Genomic DNA, 18,180 nt, shown 5'->3' on the forward strand with positions numbered 1-18,180 from the left:
TGGGTATGGAAGCTTAGTGGACAATTTTAGACTTAGATGTTAACTGGCAATGTAACCTGCTGCTTTGGAGACTCGTGGTGTTTGCTGAACAGAGAACAAACCCTCTTGGGTTTCTTTAACTGTTTCAAAAAATCACTTTGTATTCCTGTCTATTGCACTGTCTGCAAATTGATTAGTGGATAATGTTCCATTAAAAATGACTTAAAAAATGAACCATTATTTCTCTTTCCCCCATGTTTAGACCCTGAATTTTAGTTTCATAGAAGGTCAGTGACTTCTTAAAGCTTGTTGCCACTAACAACCTGAACCTTGCATCCCAGCCCTTGTGGAAGTCAGGGCTCTAGACTTCTGCCCATTTAAAGATCTTTGTGAGAACAAGAATTAGACACAAATATTATTTATAAAATGTTCCTGGTTTTCAAAGACCAGCAGGTAGAACAGTATCAGTAATAAACATATGCCCCTTCCTTTGCCCTTTCAATCCTGCACAAAGCACCAGGTCATTCTGAGGGAGGCACAGACGGCACCTCCCGGCAGAGGCAGCTCTGAGTCTCAGTCCCCAAACCGCTGGTTTGCAGTCAGGGTGAAAGCGCTTCCTGAAGGGAGAGGTTGTATTTGGCCTGCATTTTGAAAATGTCTTACACATGCATTTACTCTTTGCTGCTAGTTCTGGGCATAGTAGCTGTGTGGTCTTAAAACTACATTTTGTGATGTTTAATTCATTGCCAAAAAAATTTAAAGTGATTGCATTGTTCATATTAAATTATGACCTCTGTCCAAATACTATAAAAATATAGGTCTAGTAGCCATCTCAAAAATTAGACCCAGTCCTGAGCCCTGCTCTGAGTGAAAATACATAGATCATGACTTGTAATCTAGTCTTAAAATCTCCACAGTTGAGGCTAAAATATATAATGGACCTTTCATAATGATCCCTAATGACTCTGCACTCTAAATGTACTTCATACTTTTCCCTACTGAACTTCATCTTGCTAATTCAGAACTATTAATATAATTTTGAAATCTGATCCTGTCTTCCAAAGTACTTTCAACCCCTCTCATATCGGTATATAGAACCTGCACATTTTCCACATGTGCTCTTTCATAAATGTATCTGCATCAAAGTCTTAAGAGGGAATGTTCAACAGAATTGGTCTTGGGACAGCCACTGTGGGACTCTACCTGAAACGTCCAGTTTACTAGCAAATCATTGGTGACTGTGTTCTTTAAGTGCTGCTTTTCATCCAGTTGGGCACCCCTATTATAGTCAGTTCTTCTAGCCTTTTTTTACTACTGTGCTTATTAGATGTATTAGACTGTGCTTATTATCATATCAACATATAAAACATCTGACTCACTTCCCTTTTCCAGTAAACCAGTTACCCCAAAGAGGACTAAATCTATTTGATATAGTTTGTCCTTGTCAAATTCATGTCAGCTGCATTTTTTATTCCCTCCTTATTTCTCTTTGCCTCAGAGATGACAACTATATTTGTTAGTACCTTTCATATAATGCAGTTGGAGTAACTGATCACTAATTTCCAGGGGCCTCTATTTTCCTTTTCAGGATAAACATTATATCTGACATTCTGTGGCCTTCTGGGCCATCCCACATTCCATGTATATCCTCTTGAATGGTACAGAGATTGTTTTGCTAATCCCTTATGTAGTCTATACTGAAATCGTGCCATGCTGCCAAGGTGAATATTTCTACTTTTTAAAAATAACAGGTTCTTTTCCTGTTTTAGGCTAATGTTTTGTTAAATTTGGTTGTAGGTTTTTGGGAAAACAGAAATAAATAAGGCATAGATGATATCAGCTTTTCCTGTGTGATCCCCGATTTCCTCCACTGTTGGATAACATCTATACTTTCTTTTGACCTTTCCTTATAACGTGTTATAGGGCTTAGCCTTGCTACTTTCTGTCCCTGGGTAACTGGTACTTATTTTGCATCTTAGAGTTAGTGATGTTGCCATACATCTGGGTACTGATTTCTTACATTTGTCTTTAATCATGAGTTTGCTTTCCATTTTTGTACTTCTCCTTCACGGTTTTCAACTCATCAAGAGGCCCCCAGTGCTGCCTGGCCATTCTGTCGCATTCCTCATTAGTATGTTCCTGCCAGTGCAACTGTGCAACTCTGACTCAAGATCATTCGCTTGGTCATTGCTCCTTCATCCGAACTGTTTCTAGCAAGCCAAAACGAGGACCTTGGTCGAGGTATCTGTTCAGGGTCCTTTCTCTACCCTATCTTGTCACTTCCTCCAACAAACAGGCAGAAGAAAAGCAGTAAGAATCATAGAATTATAGAATCATAGAATGGCTGGAGTTGGAAGGGACCTTAAAGACCATCTAGTTCCAACCCCCCTGCCATGGGCAGGGACTCCTCCCACTACATCAGGTTGCTCAAAATGTTGGTTTTTTTGTTTTCCATTTCTGATAAGTGATTTTGAGGTCCTCAGAACAGTAGAATAACCAGTGCCTGCATACTACATATTGCTGAAAAATTCTTCTATTTCCTCTCTTAAAATTGAAGTTACCTTGGTCTCTTCAACTATAAGTTAACTGTGTGAACAGAGAAATGATGCATCTTTTACGTTATGAATTAGTGGGCTGGTAGGAAAAACCCACATTGCTCTCATTTTTTAGAAATGCACGCAAGATATAAACTGCATTGTATCTGTGCATAAAATGCATAAGATAAATAAAACCGTACTCTATGAGGAAATGGATTAACACACAATGGATTAACACACATCAGCATGTATGTATGTCTTTGTCTTCACCAGTCAAAGTTTCGTGTATAAGACCTTGTTCCACAAATACTCAGACCTAACCAGTTTGCCAAAAATTGTATTAGAAGAACTAATTGACAAACGATTTCTGCATGATGAGTAATGATCATGTAAAATCACTTTCACATCTCTGAGATCAGTGAGTACCACTGAGATGCACTTTATGTGCTACACTGCACTGACAGGTAAGGCTCAAGGTACCAAAACATTTGAGTATTACTGAGGAGTCTGTGTTACCTAGTTGAGACAAAGTTTCCAGGCCTAGGTTCTGTGATTTACATGGTCCTTTGTACTTCAGATTTTAGTTTAATTAAACATTTGGTGAAGTTTAAATGGTCTGTTATTTAGTGAGCAGCAACTATTATGTCTTGGTATTGTGACATTCATACGCGTATACAACTGCTTTTCCTGCCCTCCTTGTGTGTGACCTATAGTTGACAGCTTCTGTTACAAACTATTGTTGGTGAACAACTCAAAAAGGCAGAAGGAAGAGATTATATTGATGATGTGCAATTAAAAGGAAAAAGAAAGTACCATTTATATATCTCCAAGAGCTGTCTCCTACAATTAGGAGTTTGTATGCCATCCACAGCAGCTACGTCTTGAGATTTCACAAAGCATTTTGCAAACATTCTCTGACAGTTTATGCATTTTCCGTGACATAAAAACCACTGATCATTGACTCCTTAGCGGAACAGACATTTAGTACACACATATTTTTTCTACAAATTTGTTTTCTGCAATGCAGTCTATTTTGGTGTTGATGTATGAAGCGTTTAGGAAGACAGATTCTTTTTTATGAATTTTATTGTCTCAAAAATGCCAAAAAGAGAAGAAAAAGAGTCTTCCTTTCCACAAATTAGCTGAACACGTATGTCATCACTCCCATAAAGAGAATAAGTGGACTCAGAACATCATTCATCATTACTGTTTTGTTTACCTAAAATACTAATTTAGAACTTATAGATTAAAGATATTTTTTTTACAACTATTTTCTGGTCTAATATTTTAAGAAATTTTTGAATAGACTGTTAGAATTCAGATTTCAAGACATTTTTATTTAATTCTGGTTTTCACATATTTTGAGTGAGCACAAAATGTATCTGGCCTAAAGGAGTTTTTTTCTGGTTTTTTTTGTTTGATGTTGAGTCTCTTGGAATACTTTGATCAAATTTCTCTTGCTGTTTTTGAGTTCCACGAAGGTTAAAAGATATTTTCTTTCATTAGAAGACGCTTTCCCACTTTTTTCTCTTTTACTTAGATGACTCTCAAATACTTCAGTTTCCACGAACAGCTGGTCCAACCATTGACTGGATAGGGCTGAGAGTACTTGTAACTGGCTCTGCGCGTGCTGTGGATGTTGCCAAGAAAGCAAGTTTGCCTCTAAGAACATCCAGTGCCTTTGAAATGTGAGTTTAAGGCTCTACTTCTTTTTTTCATGGGCACATACTAAGTCTACACTTTTCAATATAGGTATTGGGATCAAGAATCAGTTCTATGAACAATATGGGGAATTTCTACCATCCCCTTAGGGCTCTTAGGTTGTGCAGGTGATGGAGGGAGATCTTGGATGAGAAATACAGGCTAGTGAGGGCCACATGAAGTTCTTAATTTTCTTTGATGACTGAGATCTGAGCTGTACATGGGTTGTACCTCAGTGGAACAAAGGATGCCAGTGTGGACACACACGAGGCTTTGTTTCACAGCTGCAACAGGCAGCTGTGGTTGAGAATATGACAGTAATTGTGAATTTCCATGCAGACTCAGCTCTGCTGGAATAAATGCATGGTGTTGGTAGATTGTCCTTTACCAGGTGCAGTACCAGGATTTATTCTTTGGTGTAGCTCTCATTGTTTTGTTTGGTTGGAGTTTTTACCCCTTTGCTTTCAAGTATGTAGTCTTTAATGTATCTTACATCTACTACATGGTATCTACTATAAGGTGGCTTAAGTGCTTAGGCTGCATTAAGGCCCAGATTTGGATCTCTCTCACATTTCAGCACATGAGTTTCAGAAAAGTAAATGGAATAATACCATGAAAATAGTTATAGAAAGCAGAATCAGCACTAATCAGCTAAGGTGTATTAAAAGATTACAGGTCAGTACTCTAAGTGTGGATCAGCAGCATTTCATTGAAGATAATGAATCTACTGTGAGTGGGATTGGCTGAAGTTTTGGCCCTAGGTCACACAAAAATATATGCGTATTCTGCCTGAAGAACTCACACGGCTTTGAAGCTTTATACTGTGACGGATTTTAGGTGGTTTAGCAGTTAAGTACTTTTTCACCATGAATATCCACACTGGTTTGAGAGTTCATGACTTCTTCAAGTATCTAAACTTGCTTTAATATGCTCCACATTTCAGAAAACTCTTTCTACTTACTTTACTTTAAAAAACCCAACTGTTATTTTTTAAAAGCAGAAGAATGTGAATGAGAGAAAACTTTTCTCATAATTATCAACATTATGACAATCTTGACACGTCTCAAATCCCGTCAGGAAGATACCAAGTCAAGGTTTCAGTAGCTGTGGTAGTTTTGCAATATTGCAGAATGTTCTTGTCTATACTTGCCTTTGTTGTCAGTTGTGACACCGTAATGTGAAATATACTATACAGGTCATGCTATACAAAATTAAATAGCATCTAATAGCATCATTTGATTAATCACAGAATCTTCTTGGTTGGAAGGGACCTTTGAGATCAATTCCTTTAGGAAAAAATACAGCAGAATTCTGTTAAACCTCATGATTTATTTATCTCCTATCATAGTAAGATTTTAAATACTACCATCTCTGTGTGTATGTTTTAGGAAAGCATAGATTCACCAAATAGTTCATTTAAATATATATAATTTACTATAATTTGAAAAAATCTTTTGTGAATATATTTCACAAGATAATGTAGTCCATGTTTTACAACTGGCAAAACCGGACATAACTGGTTTTGTTTCTATAGTTTTCTCTGAATGTGACAGAAATCAATGCAGTCACTTACAGCGGGGCCAGTACAAGGCTTTGAGAACTTGAGGGATCTCTTTAACATTGGCAGCCTTTACTATAGGCTATATTTATGTTATTTTCACTTACAGCTTGAGCTACTCGTCTGCTAAAGTGTGAGCAGAGGAGAGGGGGAGGCGGAAGGGATTCCCTTCATCTTAGTCGGAGAATGTTATTCATTGAACCAGCCTTGACAGCTATAAAATCTTCTCAGATGTAGATAAAGACAAATGATGGTCAGAATTGTATATAAGGAATCATACAAGGAAATGCTTCCTACTTCTGTCCCTAGTGTTTATTAATGTGCTTTCTAGAGTGCTGTCTAATGGTAATAGACCAAAAAGGAAAGCAAATACAAACTAACGAATACCAACAAATAAATCACAGTAAGTATATTCAAATTATAGCATACATACTACAACATAAGCAGAGGCCTTGACTCAATCCCATAGACGCTGGTGCATGTAATATGTGCTTAATACTGAAGGGCAACTGGTTATACCCCTGCTTCCTGCTTGGTGGTTGAGGCACCATCCCTGCAGGTATTTAAGACGGCTTGACATAGTGCTTAGCGACATGGTTTAGTGATGTTGGTTTTTTTTTTATCAGAGTTAGGTTGATGGTTGGACTAGATGATCTTAAAGGTCCCTTCTAACCTAGACAATCCTATGATTCTATGATTCCACATGCTAGTGGGAGCAGTGTCACCATGAAGCCCTGGTGTCCCACTCCTTGCAGGACTGGGTATGTTCAAACTGTCATAGCCAGGGAGGTGAACTACCCTCAGGAAAGTCTCTAGTGCTCTCTCTCAGTCAGAATCAGTCATGTGATGTTGGAATGTAGACCTGTGGCTTGTATCTTACTTCTGTTTTCCATGATTGCTAAATTTCTGATCACTGTCTTTATGGCACCAGAGCTCTCTGAGTTATTTCATACAGATTTATTCCAGAGATGTTATGTTTGGGAGTGAAGATTGAATACTGTCACAGAACTCAGTTTCTGCTTGCTCCTACCTTACTTAAATCAGAAAGTGTTTACTCCAGGGGGCTGGCTATCACAGAGCAGTCTATAAAGCAGAACACTTTGTGCAGGGTTCTTAATGATAGCTGTACATATTTTATTTAAATCTTATATACAATCATTTTCTTGAGCTAAAACCGGGCTGGAATTTGAATCTCTTATCTGAATAACTAGTAGCATTCAGTTTTGAAACTAAGATCTATAATACAGTTGATATCAGAAGGCTATTTGCAATGAAACATATGAAGCCATGTTTTGCAGAGAGTATCATGGGACAATTCCTCCATTGTGGAGAGAGAACAGATTTCTGCCATCTTGCTTGCTAGCCATTTCTAATTGTATTCATTTCACTGAAATGAATATTAATGGTTCTACTGTATTTAATAAAGTTTGTTCCTGATATATTTTTCCCTTCAAATTAATTTCTTTTCATTTAGTTAATTTATAGAGATTTTACTTCATGTAAGTTAATTACAATTTTTTCCTTTTAGAGGGAAAAAATTTCAGATGATGAATGTTATTATTTTAACAAGTATGAGGGCACACAGCAGCTTGAAGATGAGTTTCTTTATCCTTTTATGTGAGTGTTGTGGGCAAGCCTCTTCTATATTGTAATCCTCCGGAGCTTCCATCAGCTAAAGTATGAGTTATTAATATATCCACTAAATTTACATATCCTGATCTGATATGTCATGCAGAGCTAATGCAATAATGTTTGCATTAGAGACGAATATAACTTCTTTCCCAGGCATAACTTCTTTCCTATGCTAAGTGTTTTTGGTTATTAAAGCCAAGGAGAAAATATTTATAAGTACTAAGATAAGAACTATAATCACTCCGAATGTCAGGGGTGTAATCGTATTAAGTGTATTCCACAATACATTTTCTTCTTATGTAGGATATACCTAAAAATGACATAAATACATTTCAGCAACAATATGAAATAAAGGTCTGAATATGTGAGTTTATAATCTCACAGAGGTCAAAAAATTTTTAAAAGTTTCAACCACTGATACAGAAATGCTAAATTTACACTAATGGTGTGAATGGGGACTTCATGGAAGACACATCTGTTGATCGCAGAAATACTACTGACATATAAACCAAAAATATATTAATACCAACAACATGGGTAATTAATAAGAAAGTCCTTTGAAATTATCCTAAAAAGTTCTGCTTGAGAAAATGGCTACTGTGGAAATCAGGCTTTTCCATTTCTGTATTACATGATTGCTGACATCTTTTTGAAGTATTTGCTCTTCTTCCCAACAATTATAGTACAAAGAAAGACAAAATCAGAAGCTTGGAATTGGCAAAATTGTAGAACTGGTTGTTCTCTGATTTACACCAGTGCAAATCCGGAATAGCTGTTACTGAGGCTGAACTTCATTTTATGTAACTTCAGAATTGATTATGTACAGAACATTGCAGATTTTGTTCCTTAGTACGGATAAATCTTCTGAAGTTATTTTACCTGCATACATTTGTTGGTGAATAGAAAGAGATACAGACCAAGAGAAAAGAAAAAAAAAAAAAACAACTAGCATTTATTAGCTGTTTTATATTACAGGTATTAAAACCCATTTACGCTTCTTTTTGGTGATAACCATATTCCAATGTTTTTCCTTTAGTAACGTGGGATGTACGCTATGACTTTGTCCCAATTAATGAAACAATGACCTATCAAAAGGGGGCTATATTGGGACAAATTCAAGTGTAGAGAGGGATGATTTGAGTTTGTACCAAGGGAACTGACCTCAGCTTTGGGTGAGTGTACGCTCCACAAATATAAATGATGGCTTTTCCTTGGGGTTTTCACTAATGTAGCTACATCAATACCTGACTGACAAATTCAGAATGAGAAGCAAGACCTGTGGTCTCAGTCAATAAAATGCAAGCTTTTGTTGAAGATTAGAATGTTGTGAACAATGAAAATATCCCCTCAAAACAAATAAAACTCAGGACATAGAAAAGGCTTTTTTAAAGAAAATATAATGGTCTAGGTATTTCCAAATGAGTCTTTACTTTTTCTATGGAACCGAGACCTTTTATAACACAACCATTTTCTCCTTTGAGAGATTGATTCTTCCTGGAATTTATAATACGTCATATCCTATTATTGTAGCTGTTATCTTTCTCCCCTTTTTCCTTCAGCTGTAGAAAATGATACCTTTTTTTTTTTTTTTTTTTTTTTGTTAAATAGCTGCTTTGTAGCTACATACTGCAAAAGGATATTTTTTTTTCTGCAAAGAACTACAAGGCAGTACACAGCTGAAACAAATATTCTTTCTCTCCCTGGTTTCACTATGCTGATGGTTCTATTCATGCTATAAAGGAAGATATCTAGGCAGCTGCTGTTTGCAATTACCTATTAACTTGAAAACCAAAATCTACTTATTTAACAGAAAATAGCCTTCTTCTTTATGTGCACACATTAGTTTATTTGTTAAACACAATCTGAAGGACTGCATTATTAGTGGCAGAAAAATTAAAGAGGATTTAAGATTCAACCTTATCATAAGTTATGGGAATGGGTTGCTGCTAAGTTCCCTACTTCTGCTGGTATTTTAGAAGGGACTTTTTGCAGTATCAGCAGTTAACATATTCCCTCCAGCCTCACCACTATCTTTTGTTCTTTTTTGGTTTTTTTTTAAAGATGCTTTTATATAGCCAAATTATGCTGTAGAAAGAGATGACAGAAAAGATGCTGTGTGCAGAGATCAGCCGATATGATGCATTGCTGATGGGCTGCTGTTCAGCTGCCAGACTGAGCTGTGACAGTACAGGGTGGGTGCTATTCCTGCTGCTGGTGTTGCTGGGAGGGTGGCAGGGCGAGCTTTGACCCCCAGGATAGACCTAGCAGAGCCTGAAGCCCCCTCTTGCTGGCTCAAATGCAGAAAAATTCCCTTCCCTCAGCTCCCTGAACCTACCACATGTGGAGCAAATCATCTTATTTTCCCGGAAGTACTTTTAAATGTTTGGGAAGCCAAATGTTGAGGGCCATGACCCTGAGGTTGCTGCACAACTGGCAGATGTTTTTGTAAACCTGGAAATGGACAACTGTCTTCCTATATGGATTATTTGCATATTTAGAAATTGCAAGTAATCAGATAAATTACATGCTGAAATGTGTAAGAGGTAAAGGCAAGATAAATTACCTGCATAAGTAAGCCCACTCAAAGAAGGGCTACATTGGAAAAGAAATTTAGGCCCAATCTGAAAAAGGGGCCCTGGACACCGTGACTCTGAGTTTTGTGGTAGGGCTAAATCCTGGCTTCACGTTGTGCACGTTCCCGTTTCCCTACACAGTGGGTGGGAAACACGTGATATGTGCCCTTGACTGCTAAACCCAAACCCCAACATATTGATTAAGGCACTGCCTAAAACCAGCACGGAGAAAAGCGTGAAGAGTTTTGGGGAGCAAATTACAAGGAGGAGGCCTTGTTAGCTTCCCGTCAAGGTTCTGGCCCCTCCAGTTCCCATCACGGCCAACCAGAGGGAAAGGCTGGGTTCAAAGGTACAGCTCAAATCCAATCCTCCCCATCATGCATACTTTACTCCAAGCCGCAGGGAGAAATTACTTTTTTTTTGGTTTGAGCTGCTCTGTCATTCTGAACTTTGGGGACTGATGAGTGTGATTGGGGGGAGGCTGTGAAATGAGCTTGCAAATGGCAAGTGTTGGCCGTATTCTTTCAATTAACTTCACCTTTTTCCAAAACAAACCCCACTGTTGTCTTTTAAATAAGGCTTAAAAAGGGAGCTTTTGGGAGATAGTCCTCCTCTCCATAGCATTTATTGGGAGATAATATTGGGATTCACTTCCTTCCTCTGTCTATATTGAATATGGATTCAAATCTTTATTTCTCAGAGAATATCCTATATCCAGGATGTTACAGTTATCCTTAAATTTACTTTAGACATTATTAAAGCAGCAGAGAGTATAGTGACACGTGGGTTAGGAAGAACCCAGACTTGATGGATTCAGGCATCTACTTTCTTTGAAGCAATGATGGCAGAATAAATTGCTTTAGTACCACAGATCTCCAGTACATTCTGTATGATTTTCTCCGCACAGTACTTCCATGCTCATAGTATAGCTGTGTACGGCAGAGCTGGCCTTAAAAACGTGACACCAAGTCTCTCAAATCAGACACCATACACTAGCTTCTATCACACACTCAGCAGTGCTTTCTCACATTTATGGAGCTGTACCATGACTTCTTTCCTGCTCCAAATCCCATGTTGCAGACCATGTGGTCAAGCTGGTCTGTGAATGAAATTGAAAAAGCGATAACATGCTGCAGCTGGTGGCTTGCCACTTAGCAGACAGAATTCTCACTAAAGGAACATCACTAAAATTTACATTCCTCCCACATATCTGATCCAAGGTGTAAAGTTTCTTTCAAAGAGAAGCCACTTCAGAGATCTGCACTGTACACCCTAGGACCTAGATGGCGCACAGAACCATGTAGTTAAGACAAAAAGCCATTTCTGTACATCAGACTGTAATTATATGTTTTCTCCTAGTACCAAGAGCATTCATAGCCAAACAGTGCTACTTCTGTCAGTGTGGCTGGCTAAGGTGCCTCGCTCAAATCAGGGTGAAAGGTTACATGGTCAGATACCTAGTCAAGTGCTGTGTAATTTCGGGGAGGATGGGAAATGTGATCAAGGTATAAATATGCTTGATTAGCACAGATAAGCCTTGAATGATTTCAGTGCAGAAGAGAAGGCAGAGACCAAATATGCATATGCCATGGAGGCAGATATGGGAAGACATTTGAGAACCAGCAGTACCTCTGTTATTTATTCTCCAGTCACATGGCAAAGTGGGCAGGTTATCAGTATGATTAAAAGCTGCTCCTGGGCTTTTGCCTATAACCTCCACCAGCCTCCAGTAGCTCAGTTTAACAGCAAAATTATGTTCAGATCAGAGGTACCAGGTGAGAACAGCTGATGAGAGAGTGTCATGACTTGAATGAAATCCTGGGTTATCTCTGACTTCAAGATGCGTATATAGATGGAGGAAGCTGAAGATCTCACAGACTCACTTCTTTGTTTATTGATGGGACAAGAAGAGAGGCCAGGGAAAACTCTGTTTGCCACACAAATTAATGCTTTATTAAGAGGACTAAGAGACAGAGGGCTGAGAAACCTCATGAAAAATTTAGTGCAGTTGATCCCATGGGCTTTCATCTGCTGATCTGGCAGATGGGACTCTTTCTGGAAGAGGGGAAAAATCAGTCGTAAGGTTTTGTTAGCAGATTCATAGATTCATAGATTCATAGATTCATAGATTGGTCCAGGCCGGAAGGGACCTCCAAAGGTCATCTAGTCCGACCTCCCCGCAGTCAGCAGGGACACCCCCAACTAGACCAGGTTGCCCAGGGCCTCGTCGAGCTTCACCTTGAATATCTCAAGGGAAAGGGCCTCAACCACGTCCCTGGGCAACCTGTTCCAGTGTTCCACCACCCTCATGGTAAAGAACTTTTTCCTAATATCCAATCTAAATCTCCCCTTCTCCAACTTAAAACCATTGCCCCTCGTCCTGTCGCTGCAGGCCTTTGTAAACAGACCCTCCCCAGCCTTCCTGTAGGCCCCCCTCAGGTACTGCAAGGCCGCTATGAGGTCTCCCCGGAGCCTCCTTTTCTCCAAGCTGAACAACCCCAGTTCCCTCAGTCTGTCCTCATAGGAGAGGTGCTCTAGCCCCCTGATCATTTTGGTGGCCCTCCTCTGGACCCACTCCATCAGGTCCATGTCCTTTCTATATTGAGGGCTCCAGACCTGCACACAGTACTCCAGGTGAGGTCTCACCAGAGCAGAGTAAAGTGGCAGAATCACCTCTCTGGATCTGCTGGCAACACTTCTTTTGATGCAGCCCAGGATGTGATTGGCCTTCTGGGCTGCGAGAGCACATTGCCTGCTCATGTCCAGCTTCTCGTCCATCAGCACCCCCAAGTCCCTTTCCTCAGGGCTGCTTTCTAATACCTCATCCCCCAGGCTGTATTTATACTGAGGATTGTTTCTTCCCAGGTGCAGAATCCTGCACTTGCTTTTGTTGAACCTCATGAGGTTCAACTGGGCCCACCTCTCCAGCCTGTCCAGGTCCTTCTGAATGACATCCCATCCCTCTGGTGTATCGACAACACCACACAGCTTGGTGTCATCTGCAAACTTGCTGATGGTGCTCTCAATACCTCTGTCTTGAGTCCCTCTATCATCAGATACAATGGGTTAATGTGATTTCAAATCATTGAGGGATGATCAAGAAATACATCAAATTCACTGTGAAGAAAATTGTCACCAGGAGCTCCAGCACAGACACAGGTCAATATAGCTCGTGCTATAAACCGATATAGATCAGTGCTGCTTTTAACATTTTTCTGTTCTCATCTGTGATAGATAAACAGTGCTAAGCTGCAGCAATAGCGCTAGCTACACCAGCCTTTAGTAAAGAAACTGGTTTGTAAATTTTGCTAACCACTATCTTGCAGGAGTCAACTAGTTATGTTTTCATAGACCTTGAAAGATTAAATAAAAACTCTGAGAAATCTTCCATACAGGCATAACTCTATGGTTTTTGTGGGGGAAGAGGGGAGAGTGGAGGAGAGAATGAAAAATGCTACTTCACTTCTCTATGATTTTTGTAATGTTTCCTGGCATTCCAGTGATTTATAGAAACAGCAACAGTCATCAGAAATTGGCAAGAGTACAGGGAGAATAAGCCGGTGAAAGAAGAAATTAATAGCAGTCGTATATGGTTAAGGGATCAATGATGTATTGGTGCTATTTCTTTTTCAATGTCAGATGCTGTGCTAGTGCAGTAGGCAGATGATATCTAAAGACAATGACCTATAATCTGCTCTCTTCCCTCAATGCCTTGCTAATATTTTACTGAAGGTTTGACTATGCTGCAGCTTAAAACAGAACTTTGCCGACTGCAGGAAAAAGATACAAAAGACAATTTCTGGTGCTTTGTACAGAGAAAAAGAGGCTGCTGGATTTAATCATTACTCATAATCCCCTCAAACCAGTGGAGCTCAAAACAGCAGTGAGAGAAAATGACAGAGACCTTGCCTTGGTAAAGGATTATAGTCATCATATTGTAGTGCACGCACCCACGGACCCAGCCTGCCCTCCACATTCCTGTTAACCTGCAGGAGGGGACCCTGTACCATGACAGAGGAAAGTGCAGCAGGTTCCAGAGAGGGGTCTGTACGAGCAGTGCTTAACACTGAATGGTGATGCTTGCTCTGCTCCATCATGGCATGCATTTCCAGACCTTTTTTAGTGCAGGAGACTCCACTCATCTTGTCAAATCTGATGAATTGCTTCTGTTGGGTTACTGTGCTTCTTGCCAAAGAACTGTTCCTGATTTTGGATCCTTTTCCTGCCTGATGGGCTGCATATGCTGTCTGATCCCAGCTCTGTCCAGTCAGCTGCTCTCGCTGTCTGATCCCAGACTGCCCAGCCCTGCTGCTGTCAGATCCTGTTGTGTTTACAATCAATTGCTTTCTTCTCCATTCTGTTTATTATATGCTATTTTCTGTTTGTATTGCCTGGTCCTGGGGCTCTCATATCATTTCTTGCTGCCTAATTTTGATGTTGCCTAATACTGCAGCTGCCCCATAGTTACGCTTGCTGAGTCTTACTAAGCAAACAGCTGCATGGCCTCCTGTTTCCAAGTTCCAGCTGTCTGATCAGCTGTTTTTGCAGTTACCCTTTCCACAGTCTAATCCTATTGTCTGGCTCAGTAGCTGTAGGATCAGTTCTCTTTGCACAGATCTTCCGGTTGTGTAATTATATATTTCATATATCATGTAGTTAATACTTTATGTTGAGGTCATTCCAAATATCTGAACCTTTCTTGCCTTTCTTATGTTTAATTTCAGTTTGCCCTGATCACACTCCATTTATCCAACTAATTCCTCTTTCCTTTCTGATTTCTTATCAGCTGCTCTTTAGCATCTATTTTTACTTTCACAGCTTCTGCTAGTCAAAGATTCTGATGTGTGAGTTGCTATTCCTGCAGCCCCGTGTCTACCACCATCCGTTTAATCATCTCTATTGTCTGCTGCTTTTGCTGTTCAATCAGCAGTGATTTTTTTCCTTTTGTGCAGGCCTGCAATGATCTGATCAGTACTTTCTGTCATATGATTGCCCCTGGTTATCATTCCTACCGGCTAATCATCACAAGGAATTCTGTTCTTGTCCAGTCTTGGATAATTATCTGCTCTTGCTGTTTTTGGTGACTTTCTCGAGCCCAGAGAGTGGAATTATACAATTCTTAGAAGCACATGCTTGGACTATATACTGCAATAATGATATTGCTGGATTTTGTGGGATTAGTATCCTGGAGTTAAATACCTAAATGGGCATTGTTAGCTAAAATTTTGCAAATAGCTGAATTTCACTGTGCAGTAGTCAATAAAAAGTTTCCATCCTCTCCCTTCTGTCTGTCATATTGATCCTTTTCACATATTCATCTGTTTACATAGTAAATATGTAATGGTTCTTCATTAACCAAGAACATGTACATCAAGGCTATGATATTCATCTTTCAACTCATGTTTCCTTCTAGGTACTTACCCACCCAGCACAGCTAGGCTGATCTCTGGTTCACTGCTGTACCATTATAACATAAAATAAAAAGACAATATTCAGCTGATGTAAATTATCATAGGTCATTGTCTTCAGTGGACCCCAATAATTAAGACAGTCAGCTCAAAGTCTCTGGAGGAGAAGACACATGCTGTGACTAAAGAGCACTGTCTCCTGTTGCTGCCTGAGAAAAGTAGATTGATTATCTTTGCTTTCAAGAAGTGGATTAGGAATTAGTTGAGAAGAACAAAACCACATTATAGTCTTACTAAGAGCTTTAAAAGATATCGATCAGGGAGATGCATTTTTCACAGCCATGCAAAAATCTGTGAAGTTCTGTATAGGGGCAATCTACCTTTCCTTCTGTAACATTCCACCCCCCCCCCCCCCGCCCCCCGTGCAGATCTTAGGAGAATAGCCAAGGTTGCAATTGGTGCTTAATCTCGAAGTGTGACTGCCTGGGTTACAATGCTGATTTATTCTTGCAAAGTTGTAAATCAACTTGAATTGCTAAATTTGCCCTCTGCTCGTTCCACATAAAACTGGAATGTCATAACCTGTCTCATCTTGCAGCTGCTTAGGGGGAAGGAGTCAGAACTTTTTCAAATCTGGACAAATTTTCAAAGCTATCCATGTAGCAGCGAAAAGTATTCTGTCTATTTCCTTAACAGTTTCAATACTTGGCGAAAGGAACCTAGGATTAAGAGACCTAAACCTGCTGAAATTAATTCACCTGTTGAAATAACTTGGGGGGATTCACAAATTAAAGTTAGCAAGTTTTTCAGCAAGAGGGTGGATGAGACAGCCTCCTGAATTACCTTCCAGTCCCATTTTTTGTGATTGCCTTCAAACTGAGTAAATTGTGATTTAAGAGGCTTTATAGAAAGCTATTCATTTTTCAGGCAGTCTCCCACATGCTTATATATTTACCCAAATCTTTCAGATTTATAAATTAATGTAAAAACAGGCAGAAAGTTAATTTATGCCATATATTTCAGAATTTGGAGAAATGTTTGAACTTAGGTGTTTTATGCCAAATGCATATATAGTTAGAATAAAAACATCTATTTTAGAATTTAGAAAAACATAATTTTAGAATCTGCATCTGTACAAGACTGTGAGATTTTTAAAGGAGAAAAGGGATTTGTAAATACGAAACGGAGTTTGTGTGATCAGTATCTTTTCATATTGAAGCAGTAGATAAACTGATTATTCTAATATCATTCATAGAATCCTTCATGGCATCAAAGAATATACCCTCATCCTTGTTTTATCATTCAATAGCACTGACTTTGGCTATGACAACTGTACTAAATATTGCATCCACTTACACGGATAGGCTTCAAATATGTGTCTTGGATTCTAAAGCGTACTACAGCAGGAAATCTCCATCCTCTCCATCTGTTCTTCTTATGCAGTCTCCGTAGTTTATAGATGCTTCTTGGATACTTGTTGGTGCTGTTTTCTTATGATCTCAGCTCTTTTTAATACAATGTCATAAACATATGTTTAAGTGCTCTGACAGCAGATTATTAAGAATTTTTCTAGCCTGTTCATGTAAGGTGTAAATCAAGATTTTTTCAAGTTCAGTACTTGAAAGTCATTGGATGTTAACCTCTCATTGCAAAAGCCTTAGAATTGTTTTTATTTAACTTATACTCAGCATGATTCTAAGGCAAAAAAACACAAAATCAAATGATAACATGGAGATCTCTTTCCTGCTCAGTTGCTGATGTTCAAAAATCTTTTACTTTACACCCTTAATTTTGCAATTGTGATTTTTCTGGCTCTTCAGGTGAAGATAAATGTATCTTATGTTAAATTTAATGGAATTTGATTCAGCTAAGAGTGACAGTTCATACTGTCCATCTAGAATGTGGTAAAATAAACCTGGTGTTAAAGTCTGACAAAGGATGCAGATAATGTGCTGAACTGAACCCTGTAGTTTCTTGAGATAACAAAAATAAATGAAGAACCAGCTTCTACAGATTTCTTCAACATATTAAAGGCATTCAAAATTCCAAAGAGAATTACAAAAGCGTTTCAGATCTGACTGTGCCTCTAAGCCTCTGTATCTTTCATTATCTCAATTCTTGTTAGCCCATTTGGTAGCATGGGGAGCACTCTCAGCAGGATGCTATCTGCTCCTACTGCTAATAGCCATGAACACTGAATGCATTTGTGGAAGACTTCAGAGTTTTTCATTGAACAGCACTATACTTAATTATTATTACTTAACTAATTTGTGGATGCCCCATCCCTGGAAGTGTTTAAGGCCAGGCTGGATGGGGCTTTGAGCAACCTGCTCTAGTGGGAGGTGTCCCTGACCATGGCAGGGGAGTTGGAACTAGGTTGGAACTTTAAGGTCCCTTCCAACTCTAACCATTCTGTGATTCTATAAATACAGCATTCTGAACAAATCCACTTCTCTTTTTTTCTTTTTTTTGTTTTGGCCTACCTGGGATCTATTCATTTTTCATTAGATTAAAAAACAGTGAACCATAGTATAATGATAATGTTTAAGCCTTCAAGTTGGTTCATAAGCCTGATCCAAAACTCTAAGCTGATCATGAGAGCAGTGGATTTTTCCTTTGTCTTCACTCAAGTCTTTGAAAGATTGATGGACCACTGTAGAGCTCGCACTATCTTTTCCAACACATGCTTAGATATTAATTAAGCAGAAGAGGAGAGCAATTTTTATCTGCTTGTAAGAATATTTTGAAGAAAGTATTCTCTATTACAGAAGCCATTTACTAGTATAAAGAAG

This window comes from Numenius arquata, chromosome 11, assembly GCF_964106895.1.
Source record: "Numenius arquata chromosome 11, bNumArq3.hap1.1, whole genome shotgun sequence".
Lineage (NCBI taxonomy): Eukaryota > Metazoa > Chordata > Aves > Charadriiformes > Scolopacidae > Numenius > Numenius arquata.